The sequence below is a fragment of the Entelurus aequoreus genome, linkage group LG10, assembly GCF_033978785.1.
Source record: "Entelurus aequoreus isolate RoL-2023_Sb linkage group LG10, RoL_Eaeq_v1.1, whole genome shotgun sequence".
Classification (NCBI taxonomy): Eukaryota; Metazoa; Chordata; class Actinopteri; order Syngnathiformes; family Syngnathidae; genus Entelurus; species Entelurus aequoreus.
In genome coordinates, this window is record NC_084740.1 from 40241425 (window position 1) to 40258677 (window position 17253).

Sequence of the window (17253 nt, forward strand, 5' to 3'; positions counted from 1 at the left end):
TTAATATATTATTGTTATCAGTATATCGCATGTCACCAGCAAAGGCTGAACAAGGCAACTTGACTCGTATTTTGTTAATCATGTCAACATTTTTGTCCTCATTTGGGGTCCGTTGCCCAATTTGAAGGCGTTGAAATCGCCATGTAAAATCGCTAATGCTAATCTTTAGCATGTCTATGGCAAATCCAATGTAAATTAGCATCAAGCTAGCACATTTTGAAATGTGGAGCCTTTAGAGCTGTGAATCTTTGGGCAGCACATGATTTGATTAGATTCTTTGGGGAAACGATTCGATTCAGAAACGAGTCTCGATTCAAAACGATTCTTAATATATTATTGTTATCAGTACATCACATGTCACCAGCAAAGGCTGAACAAGGCAACTTGACTCGTATTTTGTTAATCATGTCAATATTTTTGTCCTCATTTGAGGTTCATTGCCCAATTTGAAGGCGTTGAAATCGCCATGTAAAATCGCTATTGCTAATCTTTAGCATGTCTATGGCAAATCCAATGTAAATTAGCATCAAGCTAGCACATTTTGAAATGTGGAGCCTTTACAGCTGTGAATCTTTGGGCAGCACATGATTCGATTCGATTATTTGGGGAAACCATTCGATTCAGAATCGATACTCGATTCAAAGCGATTCTCAAAATTGTTATTATCAGTATATCACATGTCACCAGCAAAGGCTGAACAAGGCAACTTGACTCGTATTTTGTTAATCATGTCAACATTTTTGTCCTCATTTGAGGTTCATTGCCCAATTTGAAGGCAGTGAAATCGCCATGTAAAATCGCTAATGCTAATCTTTAGCATGTCTATGGCAAATCCAATGTAAATTAGCATCAAGCTAGCACATTTTGAAATGTGGAGCCTTTAGAGCTGTGAATCTTTGGGCAGCACATGATTCGATTTGATTATTTGGGGAAACGATTCGATTCAGAATTGATTCTCAATTCAAAGCGATTCTCAACATATTATTGTTATCACTATATTGCATGTCACCAGCAAATGCTGAACACGGCAACTTGACTCGTATTTTGTTAATCATGTCAACATTTTTGTCCTCATTTGGGGTTCATTGCCTAATTTGAATGCGTTGAAATCGCCATGTAAAATCGCTAATGCTAATCTTTAGCATGTCTATGGCAAATCCAATGTAAATTAGCATCAAGCTAGCACATTTTGAAATGTGGAGCCTTTAGAGCTGTGAATCTTTGGGCAGCACATGATTCGATTCGATTATTTGGGGAAACGATTCGATTCATAATTGATTCTCAATTCAAAGCGATTCTCAACATATTATTGTTATCACTATATGGCATGTCACCAGCAAGGGCTGAACACGGCAACTGGACTCGTATTTTGTTAATCATGTCAACATTTTTGTCCTCATTTGGGGTTCATTGCCCAATTTAAAGGTGTTTAAATCACCATGTAATGCTAATATTTAGCATGTCTATGGCAAATCCAATGTAAGTTAGCATCAAGCTAGCACATTTTGAAAAGTTTGAGTTTGAGTTTGAGTTTATTTCGAACATGCAAGCATACAACATGATACATCACAATTTCCAGTTTCTCTTTTCAACATGTTCGAAAAGGAGTAGGAAGAAGCAGAGCTTATTTAATCCTACCCCTTTTCTTTTACATAACAGTTGCTAAACTTTTTTGTTCACTTCCTGTTCTCAATTTATTCACAATGTACTCCATAAGTAATCACAATAAAAATAAATAGATAAATAATAATTGGTGAAGTAAGTTACATTTCATATGATGAGATAAGTAAGATTATTTTGACAGTGAAAGAATGGATGAATTAAATAAATTCAGAATGTTTATCATGGTTCTTCTTCTTTGTACTTTGTAAACACTTTAAGTTTGAAGAGTTTCTTGAAGTGGATCATATTAGTACATTGTTTGATTGCTTTGCTTAGTCCATTCCATCATTTAATTCCACATACTGATATACTGAAGGTCTTAAGTGTTGTACGTGCGTACAAATGTTTTAAATTACATTTTTCTCTAAGATTATATTTCTCCTCTTTTTTTGAGAAGAATTGTTGTATATTCTTGGGTAGCAGGCTATAGTTTGCTTTGTGTATAATTTTAGCTGTTTGCAAATTCACTATGTCGTGGAATTTCAGTATCTTTGATTCAATAAATAAAGGGTTTGTATGTTCTCTATATCCAACATTATGTATTATTCTAACTGATCTTTTTTGTAACACCGTTAATGAATGAAGTGTACTTTTGTAATTATTTCCCCATATTTCTACACAGTAACTCAGATATGGTAACACTAGTGAGCAGTAGAGAATATGAAGTGATTTTTTGTAAGTGGAGGCTTACAAGGGCTGTGAATATTTGGGCAGCACATGATATGATTCGATTCGATTCGATTCAATTCGATGACTCAGCAACTTGCACAGCAAACCTGACATGTGACAGTTTGAAGTCACGTATGATCTGATTTAAAGTTGAAGAGAAGACTTGGGAGTTTGTATTTTTTGTTCAATCCAAGAGGAGACTGAGGGCAGCAGGAAAGGGGAGAAAAAGAGGAGACTGTGGCAACACTGCAGACATGACTGTGTGATTGTAGATGTGGACTGATGTTGCTGCAGCTTGATCATGATGAAAATCCTGAGGAAGATCAGGACCTTCCAAAGACCATACTTGCCAACCCTCCCGAGTCTTTCCCGAATTTCAGTGCCTCTCCCGAAAATCTCCCAGGACAACCATTCTCCCGAATTTCTCCCGATTTCCCCCCGGACAACAATATTGGGGGCGTGCCTTAAAGGCTCTGCCTTTAGCGTCGTCTCTCACCTGAAAAGGAGACAATTATATATGTCTCCGTTATCCATAGGTTTATAAGCCATAACACGGTGGCCGAATGGATATAGTCACTCATGAACGGTCAGAGAAGCACAAGGCGGTGGCAACGCAGTATTATGGGCCACCTTGCAAGCAACATCCCCTTCTCATTTGCGGATGTTTCAGATAGATTAAAATACATGTTATAAAATACACATTTTCATTAAAATTAATGATAACATTACAATTTATTATACAAAATTAACATTAATGATGGAAATAGTAAGACACGGAAATGTGTTAAAAGTATTCATTAATACAAAAATATAAATATATGCATTAAAATAAACATACGTATTAAAATAAATAATATTACATAAAATTATACTAAATAATCAACAATAACAAATATTGAAATGAGCGGGATTTTCAAAAATGTATTTATAAATGCTCCAAAATTATGATGAAGATATGTAATAAAATAGGTATATTCATTAAAATAAATAATAACACAATTTATCATACTAAATGAATATTGATATTGGATAGGGATGTCCGATAATATCGGCAGGCCGATAAATGCGTTAAAATGTAATATCGAAAATTATCGGTATCGTTTTTTTTTTTATTATCGGTAGCGTTTTTTTTTTTGTTTTTTTTAATTAAATCAACATAAAAAACACAAGATACACTTACAATTAATGCACCAACCCAAAAAACCTCCCTCCTCATTCACACAAAAGGGTTGTTTCTTTCTGTTTTTAATATTCTGGTTCCTACATTATATATCAATATATATCAATACAGTCTGCAGGGATACAGTCCGTAAGCACACATGATTGTGCGTGCTGCTGCTCCACTAATAGTACTAACCTTTAACAGTTAATGTTACTCATTTTCATTAATTACTAGTTTCTATGTAACTGTTTTTATATTGTTTTACTTTCTTTTTTATTCAAGAAAATGTTTTTAATTTATTTATCTTATTTTATTTAATAATTTTTTTTAAAAGTACCTTATCTTCACCATACCTGGTTGTCCAAATTAGACATAATAATGTGTTAATTCCACGACTGTATATATCGGTTGATAACGGTATCGGTTGATATCGGTATCGGTAATTAAAGAGTCGGAATATCGGATATCGGCAAAAAGCCATTATCGGACATCCCTAATATTGGATATAGAAATAGGGGAAATATATTTAAAAGTATTCATAAATACAAATAAGAAAATAAATGTATAAAATAAAATAAACATATTTATTCAAATAATAGTACAATTAATGAACTAAATAACCAAATATTGAATATGTTTAAAAGTAGTCATAAATACAAATAAAAAAAATTAATATATGAATTAAAAAAACAAACATATTTATTCAAATAAAAGTACAATTACTAATTCTAAATAACCAACAATAATAAATATTGTATATGTTCAAATGTATTTATAAATACTCAAACATTAATATGAAGATTTGTATTAAAATAGAGTAACAATATTAAAGTAAAACATACCATAATAAAATAAATAAATATTATATAATTTTAACATTAAAAGTGGAAATTAACCTAAACTTATTGGTAGTAAAATACACTCTTTTTTTTTTTTTTTTTAAATAAATCATAAAAGTAATTATATATTTTTGATAAATATTTTAATAATTTTAAAGTGTTTTTCATTCCGTTACAAGACATTGCTTTATTTTATCATGAAGACATGAAGAGTGTGAAAGTCTCTTTTTACTGCCGACAGTGAAGGGCCCCATGGGGGCCACAATATACATACAGTGGATACAAAAATCATGTATGTATTTATACACAGGATCTATACATCATGTGGCGAGTAAGAGTGGCGTGCTCGCCATCTGCTTTCCACATCTGTGCGATCACATGACCCGTCTCTGCTAACGTCATCACGCGGGAGTTGGAACACGTCTTCAACCTACGTCCTCCTATCCTATCACGTCCTCCTATCCTATCACACATTTAAAAACTAAAATCAATCCGTCTGCTCAGGATTAGCTGGGAAAAACGCCGGCGGAGCACGAAAGCTGATTGGTCACAAAATGCAGACTTGAAAGTTGCATTAAAGTGATGGAGAAAACGAGAAGGGGGGGTCGGGGGTCGCCATGACAACAGGAAGCGAGAGCCAAGCCTCCAAGATGGCTGGCGGCTGGCGAATGGACACATTCCTGTGTGGCGGGGGTGGGTGGGGGGGGGGGGGGGGGTGTTTGCTCCCGAGGGGTCCGTCTAATGTTTGCTCCCGAGGGGTCGGTCTAAATAGTGGCTGCTGCTGTTTTAAGGACTTCCATCAGGAACTCTTCAGTCAACAGTCCTATAAGGTCTCACATGTGCTCTTTTAAAACCCTCATGGAGCTGATACAGGTCACCACACTCTCTTTCACTCGCAGCGCGCGCACACACACACACACACACACACACACACACACACACGCACACACACACACACACACACACACACACACACACACACACACTCACACACACACACACACACACACACACACACACACACACACACACACGCACACGCACACACACTTCGCAGCACAATACAGCGTGTGTTGTCCATTCACCTGCACTGACTCCTTTTTGACGATTGGTCCATTTAGGACACAGGTGTCAAACTCAAAGATCTACCAAATCTTTTTAGTGTGGCCCACTACTCAATTTTATGTGGTCCACCTTCCCCAACATCATTAAAGTGGCCCGCCACAACATTTTATAAAATCCAACACATTATTCAATGTTGCCCGCTACATCCTTTATAGTGGCTTACCACGTCATTTTATTTGGTCCACCTTTTAAAACATAATATAATGTTATCTTCCATAACATTTAAAGTGGCCCACCATGTCATTTTATGAGGTCCGCCAATTCATTCAATGTTGCCCGCTACATCCTTTGATGTGGCCTACAACATCATTTTATGTGGTCCACCTTTCTAAACATAATTTAAAATGGCCCCCCACATCCTTTTTTTGTGAATTTCCATGACATTTAATGTGGCCCGCCATATCATTTTATGAGGTCCGCCACATTATTTAAAATGGCCTGCAACATAATTTTATGTGGGCCACCTTTCTAAACATAATTTAAAATGAAACCCCACATCCTTTTTTTGTGATCTTCCATGACATTTAATGTGGCCCGCCATGTCATTTTATGAGGTCCGCTACGTTATTTAATATGGCCTCTAACATAATTTTATGTAGTCCACCTTTCAAAACATAATTTGAAGTGGCCCACCACATAATTTTTATGTGATCTTTTATGCCATTTAATGTGGCCTACCATGCCATTCATTGTTGCCCGCTACATCCTTTAAGATGGCCTACCACATAATTTTATGTGGTCCACCTTTCAAAATATAACTTAATGTAGCCTGCCACATTATTTTTATGTGATCTTCCATTCCATTTAATGTGGCCCCCCACGCCATTTATTGTTGCCTGCTACAACCTTTAAAGTAGCCTACCACGTAATTGTATTTGGTCCACCTTTCAAAACATAATTTAATGTGATCTTCCATGACATTTAATGTGGCCCGCCATGTCATTTTATGAGGTCCGTCATGCCATTTATTGTGGTCCACTACATCCTTTAATGTGGTCTATCACGTAATTTTATGTGGTCCACCTTTCAAAACATAATTTAACGTGGCCCACCTTTCTAAACATAATTCAATGTGGCCCACCACATAACGTTTATGTGATCTTCCATGCCATTTAAATTGGCCCACCACACCATTCATTGTTGCCCGTTGCATCCTTTAACATAGTCTATCACGTAATTTTATGTGGCCCACCTTTCAAAACATAATTTGATGTGGTCCGCCACATAATTTTTATGTGATCTTCCACGCCATTTATTGTTGCCCACTACATCCTTTAATGTGGCCTACCACGTAATTGTATGTGGTCCACCTTTCAAAACATAATTTGATGTGGCCCACCACATAATTTTTATGTGATCTTTTATGCCATTTAATGTGGCCTACCATGCCATTCATTGTTGCCCGCTACATCCTTTAATGTGGCCTACCACGTAATTTTATGTGGTCCACCTTTCAAAATATAAATTAATGTAGCCTGCCACATAATTTTTATGTGATCTTCCATTCCATTTAATGTGGCCCACCACGCCATTTTTTGTTGCCTGCTACATCCTTTGACGTGGCCTACCACGTAATTGTATTTGGTCCACCTTTCAAAACATAATTTAATGTGATCTTCCATGACATTTAATGTGGCCCGCCACGTCATTTATTGTTGCCCACTACATCCTTTAACGTGGTCTATCACGTAATTTTATGTGGTACACCTTTCTAAACATAATTAATGTGGCCCACCACGCCATTTATTGTTGCCCACTACATCCTTTAATGTGGTCTATCACGTAATTTTATGTGGTCCACATTTCTAAACATAATTTAATGTGGCCCACCACATAACGTTTATGTGATCTTCCATGCCATTTAAAGTGGCCCACCACGCCGTTCATTGTTGCCCACTACATCCTTTAACGTGGTCTATCACATAATTTTATGTGGTCCACCTTTCAAAACATAATTTAATGTGGCCCGCCACATAAGTTTTATGTGATCTTCCACGCCATTTATTGTTGCCCACTACATCCTTTAATGTGGCCCACCACGCCATTCATGGTTGCCCGCTACATCCTTTAATGTAGCCTACCACGTAATTTTATGTTGTCCACCTTTTAAAACATAATTTAATGTAGCCCGCCACATAATTTTTATGTGATCGTCCATGCCATTTAATGTGGCCCACCACACCATTCATGGTTGCCCGCTACATCCTTTAATGTGGCCTACCATGGAATTTTACGTGGTCCACCTTTCAAAACATAAATTAATGTAGCCCGCCACATAATTTTTATGTGATTTTCCATGCCATTTTAAAGTTGCCTTTAATGTGCACTGCCGTATCATTTTATAATGCCCGCTACATCCTTTGATGTGGCCTATCACGTAAGTTTATGTAGTCCACTTTTTAAAACATAATTTAATGTAGCCCGCCACATAATTTTTATGAGATCTTCCACGCCATTTAAAAGTGGCCCGCCGTATCATTTTATGAGGTCCACCAAGTCATTTAAAATGGCCTACCACATCATTTTATGCGGCTCACCTTTCAACGACCATTTACGTGGCCCGCCACGTCATTTTTATGTGATCTTCCACGCTATTTAATGTGGCCTGTTACGAGTTTACTGGGTTCCGTGACTCGACTCATACGTTGAAAAACATTATATATGTTGCGAAAACAACGACTTAATTAAAATCTCTTTAATTGGTACTTAGGCTCCCCCAACAACACAAGTTTAACACGTAACATGAATTTCAAAAATGAAAACTAACATTTAGATAATACATATTGTACCACATGTAGTACAAAACAAGTACAGTATTTTTAGGAAGTGATGTAATAATAAAGCTACCAGCTAACGTTTTGGGGGGGTTAACTGTGACGTTCACTACCCCATCTAGTGGTGGGGAGGCTCATAACTCCAATTTGAGCTTGCAACAATAGAGAGGCAGCTCTTATTTTGAAAAAAACAAACAAACGTGCCTTGACGTACTCCTGCTGAGGCAGCGACTAACAAAAAGTGAAAAAAGTGCGATAAAGTGCTACAAGTTCACAGGAATCCCAGCCGCAGAAGAGGAATAAAAACATGAAGATATATTTTCGCCATAAAGTTGCTGCAGGATGTGCTGGGGTCTTGAGAACGCATCTGCAGCGTCGAGGTCGCAGGCAAGGACGGACCAGGAGGAACGGAAAGAAACACAATCTACTAATCTAATACGCACGCACACACACGCACACACAAAGATGGTCCAGCTGGCTGAGTGGAGAAGGACATCATCCATCACGACACGACCATGAAGTTGTCAGCGTGTCTTCCCGTAAACATCTCCACTAACCCTCTGCCCATTTTCACCTCACCACCACCAGCACACACCCAAAATGTCTGCCAGTAGAATCTTAGTGCAAGGCGACACACACACACACACACACATACACACACACACACACACGCACGCACACACATACAGGTCATCATTTGGAATGGGGACCAAGTTTTTGATCATGACTTGTGAGGACCACCCTTTCTACAGGTTGTGGAGGCATAAAAAAAAACAGGTAAAATGGCCACTGCCCAGCATACTTGCCAACCCTCCCGAATTTTCCGGGAGACTCCCAAATTTCAGTGCCTCTCCCGAAAATCTCCCGGGACAACCATTCTCCCGAATTTCTCCCGATTTCCAGCCGGACCTGAGCGAGGACAGCCTGTCGTCACGTCCGCTTTTCCTCCATATAAACAGCGTGCCGGCCCAGTCACGTTATAACATCTACGGCAGGGGTCACCAACCTTTTTGAAACCAAGAGCTACTTATTGGGTACTGATTACTGAAAGCCACTACTACCGACCACGCAGTCTGATAGTTTATATATCAATGATGAAATCTGAACATTGCAACACATGCCAATACGGCCGGGTTAACTTATAAAGTGCAATTTTAAACTTCCCAGGAAACTTCCGCTTGAAAACGTCGCGGTATGATGACGTATGCGCGTGACGTCACGAGGTCAAGGGAAGTGTTTGGACCCATACAAATACCTCTGTTTTCTTCGACAAAATTCCACAGTATTCTGGACATCTGTGTTGGTGAATCTTTTGCAATTTGTTTAATGGACAATGGAGACTGCAAATAAGAAAGTTGTAGGTGCGATCGGTGGAGCGGCGGACTACAGCAACACCAACACCAGGAGGTTGTGTTGTGTTTTGAGCAGGATAGCAGACGCACTACAGTGAGTAAGCCCGCCGCTGCATCTAAGTTAGCTTCTGTTTTTTTAGCTTCGCCAAGCTGAATATTATTAATCGTGTATTTACATGTTCATGGTTTAATAGTATTTTTGATCTTCTGTCTATCCATCCAGTCAGGTTTTTTTAAAATTTAGTTTCTATCTGCATTTGAGACTGCTATGCTATCACGTTGGCTACGTAGCTAAGTTAGCTTCTATTTTTTTAGCTTCGAAAAGCTGAATATTATTAATCGTGTATTTACATGTTCATGGTTTAATAGTATTTTTGATCTTCTGTCTATCCATCCAGTCAGTTTTTTAAAAAATTTAGTTTCTATCTGCATTTGAGACTGCTATGCTATCACGATGGCTATGTAGCTAGGTTAGCTTCTATTTTTTTTAGCTTCGAAAAGCTGAATATTATTAATCGTGTATTTACATGTTCATGGTTTAATAGTATTTTTGATCTTCTGTCTATCCATCCAGTCAGGTTTTTTTTAAATTTAGTTTCTATCTGCATTTGAGACTGCTATGCTATCACGTTGGCTACGTGGCTAGGTTAGCTTCTATTTTTTTTAGCTTCGAAAAGCTGAATATTATTAATCTTGTATTTACATGTTCATGGTTTAATAGTATTTTTGATCTTCTGTCTATCCATCCAGTCAGGTTTTTTTTTAATTTAGTTTCTATCTGCATTTGAGACTGCTATGCTATCACGATGGCTACGTTGCTAGGTTAGCTTCTATTTTTTTAGCTTCGAAAAGCTGAATATTATTAATCGTGTATTTACATGTTCATGGTTTAATAGTATTTTTGATCTTCTGTCTATCCATCCAGTCAGGTTTTTTTTAAATTTAGTTTCTATCTGCATTTGAGACTGATGCTATCACGTTGGCTACGTTGCTAGGTTAGCTTATATTTTTTTAGCTTCGCAAAGCTGAATATTATTAAACGTGTATTTACATGTTCATGGTTTAATAGTATTTTTGATCTTCTGTCTATCCATCCAGTCAGAGTTTTTTAAAATGTAGTTTCTATCTGCATTTGAGACTGCTATGCTATCACGTTGGCTACGTTGCTAGGTTAGCTTCTATTTTTTTAGCTTCGCAAAGCTGAATATTATTAATCGTGTATTTACATGTTCAGTCACTGTGAATGTCCATTTCGCGTTCTCGACTCTCATTTTCAAGAGGATATAGTATCTGAGGTGGTTTAAAATACAAATCTGTGATCTACAATAGAAAAAGGAGAGAGTGTGGAATCCAATGAGCCAGCTTGTACCTACGTTACGGTCAGAGCGAAAAAAGATACGTCCATCACTGCCTCTCAAGTCCTTCACTGTAACGTTCCTCATCTACGAATCTTTCATCCTCGCTCAAATTAATGGGGTAATCGTCACTTTTTCGGTCCGAATCTCTCTCGCTCCATTGTAAACAATGGGGAATTGTGAGGAATACTAGCTCCTGTGACGTCACGCTACTTCCGGTACAGGCAAGGCTTTTTTTATCAGCGAGCAAAAGTTGCGAACTTTATTGTCGATTTTCTCTACTAAATCCTTTCAGCAAAAATATGGCAATATCGCGAAATGATCAAGTATGACACATAGAATGGATCTGCTATTCCCGTTTAAATAAAAACATTTCCATTTCAGTAGGCCTTTAATGCGAAGGGCTACCAGTTTGATACACACTTAAATAAATTGCCAGAAATAGTCAATTTGCTCAATTTACCTTTAACTCTATGTTATTATTAATAATTGATGATATTTATCTTTGTGGAAACACTGGTCATCTTAATGATTTCTCACATTAAATATATATAGAAACAGATAAATATCAATATGCAACACTTTATTTTAATATTTTCTCTAAGTGCACATTTTTCAAATTGAACATTTTCAAATGATCACTTCTAAGACAGTCTTGTGAAATCACAATATCCCATTTTAACTAGCTAGCCACTAACATTTTTGAACAAATCATGAATTACTTTGCACCATGTTTGTACAAATAATAACTCATGTAAAATACAAAAAAATTTAAAAAATAATTTATGGAACATCATTAGTAATTTTTTCCTGATTAAGATTAATTTTAGAATTTTGATGACATGTTTTGAATAGGTTAAAATACAATCTGCACTTTGTTAGAATATATAACAAATTGGACCAAGCTATATTTCTAACAAAGACAAATCATTATTTCTTCTAGATTTTCCAGAACAAAAATGTTCAAAGAAATTCAAAAGACTTTGAAATAAGACTTAAATTTGATTCTACAGATTTTCTAGATTTGCCAGAATTTTAATCATAATAAGTTTGAAGAAATATTTCACAAATATTCTTCGTCGAAAAAAAAGAAGCTGAAATGAAGAATTAAATTACAATTTATTTATTATTCTTTACAATAAAAAAAACCAATTTACTTGAACATTGATTTAATTTGTCAGGAAAGAAGAGGAAGGAATTTAAAAGGTAAAAAGGTATATGTGTTTAAAAATTTTAAAATCATTTTTAAGGTTGTATTTTTTCTCTAAAATTGTCTTTCTGAAAGTTATAAGAAGCAAAGTCAAAAAATAAATGAATTTATTTAAACAAGTGAAGACCAAGTCTTTAAAATATTTTCTTGGATTTTCAAATTCTATTTGAGTTTTGTCTCTCTTAGAATTAAAAATGTCGAGCAAAGCGAGACCAGCTTGCTAGTTGTGGGGAGGCGAGGCCGGCGGACCGACAGCGCCCGCTCCAACATGGCGGCGAGGAGGCGGATGAGCGAGCGGCAAGGCGGGGCGTGCTGGGAGCGACGCCACAATCAGCATAAGGTGCGTGGAGCGCGCAGCTGTGGACAGTGCAATCACCCTCTCGGACCGTATAAAAGGGTGAGAGACGTGAACATCAAGGGAGGAGACGGCGAAAGACGGCGGACGGGAGGAAACCATCCTCTGCTGCCACGCAAACGACGGCGACGTGCTGCTGAAAAGCAGACGGCGGACTGGAGGAAACCATTCGTGTGCTCACGTGAGAAAAAAGGCAGCTGCTGAAAAGCATGCAAAAGACTCTGTGATTGAAATAATGAAGAAGTCTAAACCGTCTCAAGACAATGTCTTCCCTGGATGATCCTGTCATCACACTAGTAAATAATTCAAATTTAAAAAATAGAGGCAGCTCACTGGTAAGTGCTGCTATTTGAGCTATTTTTAGAACAGGCCAGCGGGCGACTCATCGGGTCCTTACGGGCGACCTGGTGCCCGCGGGCACCGCGTTGGTGACCCCTGATCTACGGCTTTTGGAGCTCAGTGCGCAACTGCACACACAACAAGAAGGAGACTATTATATATGTCTCCGTTATCCATAGGTTTATCTATAACCCATAAAGTAGGCAGGCACGGAGCTATTGCTCAGCGCGTGTTTATTCCAGCCGGCACGTTAATACACTGACACACAACATCCGGATTCCCATCATGCATTGCTTCAAAACTACGGCAAGTAGTGATGTCCAAAAAAAGATAGAGACAGAGAATAGAACGAGGATGGACAATTCAACCCTAAACTCACTCCTTTCCTGCAAATTAAATTTCACAGATGCTGCCCATACCTATGCTCCTTCAAAGGCTGTGCATTGCACCTCTAAATACAACAATGAGTAGAGAGGAGTGGTTATGTGTGTGTAAATAAATGAACACTGAAATTAAAGTATTTCTTATACATGTATATATATATATATATATATATATATATATATATATATATATATATATATATATATATATATATATATATATATATATATATATATATATATATATATATATATATATATATATATATATATATATATATATATATATAAAACAAGGGTGTCCAAAGTGCGGCCCGGGGGCCATTTGCGGCCCGCAGCTAATTGTTTACCGGCCCGCCACACATTCTGCAAAAATTGCAAAATTGATAATATTGCAAACATTTAAAAAAAACATTTTAAAAAAGTGCAATGAGGTGAAATCTAACAAGAAAAAGTTGCAATGTTGACACAAAGCTGCCATGCAGGCTGTTTTTTTTCTTTTGTCTTTGTTTATTTTTCTTTTTGTTTCCATTGCTAAAAAAAAAAAAATCGATATGATAATGAATTATTACTTAAAAAATGTAACTTTAAAATGTTTTATGTGGAAAAAATACTGCATATATTGTGAGGTTGCCATATAAAAACATCAAAGTTTTAATTGACAAAAGAGCATAAAACAAACAAAATAATAGTTCAAACGTAAAATCGACAGATATATCTGAAGTTGATCTCGTAATTTAAGTGTTAAAAGTAAAAAAAAAAAAAAAAAAAATGTATCACTTTATGAGTGGGGGACCTTTTGGATCCCAAATATATTTAGTAGGATTTTATTTAACTTTTCACTGTGATTACTCAAAAATATTAAAGACTTAAAATCAATGGTGTCCTGCATTATTGATCTTTTAAATAAATAAATAAATGATAAATGAGTTACACTTGTATAGGGCTTTTCTACCTTTAAGGTACTCAAAGCGCTTTGACAGTATTTCCACATTCACCCATTCACACACTGATGGCGGGAGCTGCCATGCAAGGCGCTAACCAGGACCCATCAGGAGCAAGGGTGAAGTGTCTTGCCCAAGGACACAACAGACGTGACTAGGATGGTAGAAGGCGGGGATTGAACCCCAGTAACCAGCAACCCTCCAATTGCTGGCACGGCCACTCTACCAACTTCGCCACGCCGTCCCCGCGTTAAGGCTCTAATTACTAGATACTGCATATTTCAATTTTACTATAAAAAACAGTTGTCTTTGACAGAAAACTTTTTTTTTTTTTTTACTTTATATCAACCTCAAGAGATTTACTGTAAGCGGTAAATAAAAAATAATAATAATAATGTGACTTATTTTTAACAGTTTAATGACTGAGACCCTTTATAGTCCCCGGGAGCCCTAAAGGTTAAAAAAAAAAAAAATCCATATATTTTGTCAAGGTTTGAAAATGAAAAATATCAAAATGGCCCCCGCATGCTTAAATTTTTCCGTGTACGGCCCTCAGTGGGAAAAGTTTGGACACCCCTGATATAAAAGAAATACTTGAATTTCAGTGAATTCTAGCTATAAATATACTCCTCCCCCCTTAACCCCGCCCCCCGGACCGCCCTGACCCCGCCCACCTCAACCCCCCACCCCCTGCGGAATTCGTAGGACTCAAGGTTGGCAAGTATGCTGCCCAGTTAGCTCATACACGTCTTTAAATCTCTGGATTGATGAAGTAATGTGCTGATCATTCTTACTGGGTGTCATGTCTGTTGATCATGTTTTTGTTTAGTTATGTTCTGCTTGGTTTTTGGACACTTTTTAGTTCCTGCTTTCACTCCCTTGCCTTGTCACCATGACTACTCATTAGTTTCACCTGTCTCACGTTTTGCACACGCGCACATGTCACAAATCATGTCTGTATCATTTAAGCCCATTGTTGCCAGGAAGTCAGCCTGGCGACATGAACTCTGATACCTCCATGATTACGCGTCCATGCCACAGTTCTATGATCTTTCCATCCTTGACCAAGTAAGTTTTGTTTCATGTCCTTAGTCTGTTTATGCGTTCATTTTGTTCATAGTCAAGTTTGTACTTCCACCCTTGTGCACGCTTTTCGTTTGTTCCTTTTGATAGTGTTAAAATAAATATGTCCTTACCATTACGCCTTGCCCGCTCCAACTTTCCGTTGCATTCCGGAAAACAAAACACGCATTGACACTGGGGACCCTGGGGAAAGAGTTCATATGGTTCATGGGGACCAAATTTAAATAATTTTGCATAATTCACACAAACTTGTACGTGACTACTGAGGACCATTTAAAAAATAAAAATAAAATAAAAAGTTCAAATGAAATATGACATGATCCTCAGAACACAGCACTACAGCTGTCCTCTTATATGACGTTTCACCACTTAAATGTACCAGCTACAGCCCGATGAGGGGGCTGCTGTGCAAATGTCTCACACTCAAACTAACCAGTAAACATGTTTTATGGGCCAAAGCTTAAAAATCACTTAGGCATCTTCAGAATGGATCTGACTATCATTTAAAATGGTTTCCCTTTAGGGGACCTGTTTTTTAGTCCCCATACCGTCAGAGGTCCCCTAAAGGTGACTGTGTAAACAGAGCGATGTCCCCATTAAGTAAGCAATGCCAGAACACACACACACACACACACACACACACACACACACACACACACACACACACACACACACACACACACACACACACACACACACACATACAGACACACACACACACACACACACACACACACACACACACACACACACACGCACACACACACATACTGAGAGTGTGATTGTTTCATGCCAAGAATTCAGTGCACAGGTGTCAAACTTAAAGTACGCCACATCATTTTTAAGTCAACCACCCCCTCATTTTATGTGGTCCACATTCCACATCATTTATTGTGGCCCCCAACACAAGTCCGCAAGACCTTTAATGTGGTCCGCCACGTCATTATATGATGCCCCTCTATGGCATTATATGATGGCCGGACACATCCTTTTATGTGGTCCACCTTCCACAACATAATTTAAAATGGTCCACCACTTAATTTTTAACTGGTCCGCAGGGCCTTTAAGTGGCCCACCACGTCATTTTATGGCGTCCACCACGTCATTTAAATTGGCTCGCTTCATCATTTCATGTGGTCTGCCACACTATTTTATGGTGGCCCGACACATCCTTTGATGTGGTCCACCTTCCACAACATAATTAAACATCTGACCGCAGAACTTTCCTCCAGAAGGTCTTATCTTTGTCCATTTTATGTCAGGTGAAACAAAAATGGACCTGTTTGGCCACAATACCCAGCAATATGTTTGGAGGAGAAAAGGTGAGACCTTTAATCCCAGGAACAACATGACTACCGTCAAGCTTGGTGGTGGTAGTATTTTGCTCTGGGCCTGTTTTGCTGCTGCCAATGGAACTGGTGCTTTACAGAGAGTAAATGGGACAATGAAAAAGGAGGATTACCTCCAAATTCTTCAGGACAAGCTAAAATCATCAGCCCGGAGGTTGGGTGTTGGGCACAGTTGGGTGTTCCAACAGGACAATGACCCCAAACACACCTCAAAAGTGGTAAAGGAATGGCTAAATCAGGCTAGAATGAAGGTTTTAGAATGGCCTTCCCAAAGTCCTGACTTAAACGTGTGGACAATGCTGAAGAAACAAGTCCATGTCAGAAAAGCAACACATTTAGCTAAAATGCACCAATTTTGTCAAGAGGAGTGGTCAAAAATTCAAGCAGAAGCTTGTGGATGGCTACCAAAAGCGCCTTATTGCAGTGAAACTTGCCAAGGGACATGTAAGCAAATATTAACATTGCTGTACGTATACTTTTGACCCAGCAGATGTGGTCACATTTTCAGTAGACCCATAATAAATTCATAAAAGAAGCAAACTTCATGAAGGTTTTTTGTGAACAAGTATGTGCTCCAATCACTAGATTATTATAAAATTATTGGAAACTCAAGACAGCCATGACATTATGTTCTTTACAAGTGTATGCAAAC

The 17253-nt window shown here is 37.7% G+C and overlaps 1 protein-coding gene across 2 annotated transcripts in view; it reads right to left on the reverse strand.

Moving 5' to 3' along the window:
* Positions 1–17253, reverse strand: part of cdon (cell adhesion associated, oncogene regulated) — a 213580-nt gene that overhangs the window by 115244 nt on the left and 81083 nt on the right. The window contains exon 1 of one of the 2 annotated variants that reach the window (XM_062060862.1): positions 15366–16155. The exons of the other annotated variant lie outside the window; for it this stretch is intronic. The gene's annotated coding sequence lies outside the window, so the exon portion shown is untranslated. Of the gene's footprint in view, positions 1–15365; positions 16156–17253 lie in introns of those variants that run through there. 2 annotated transcript variants of the gene reach the window in all.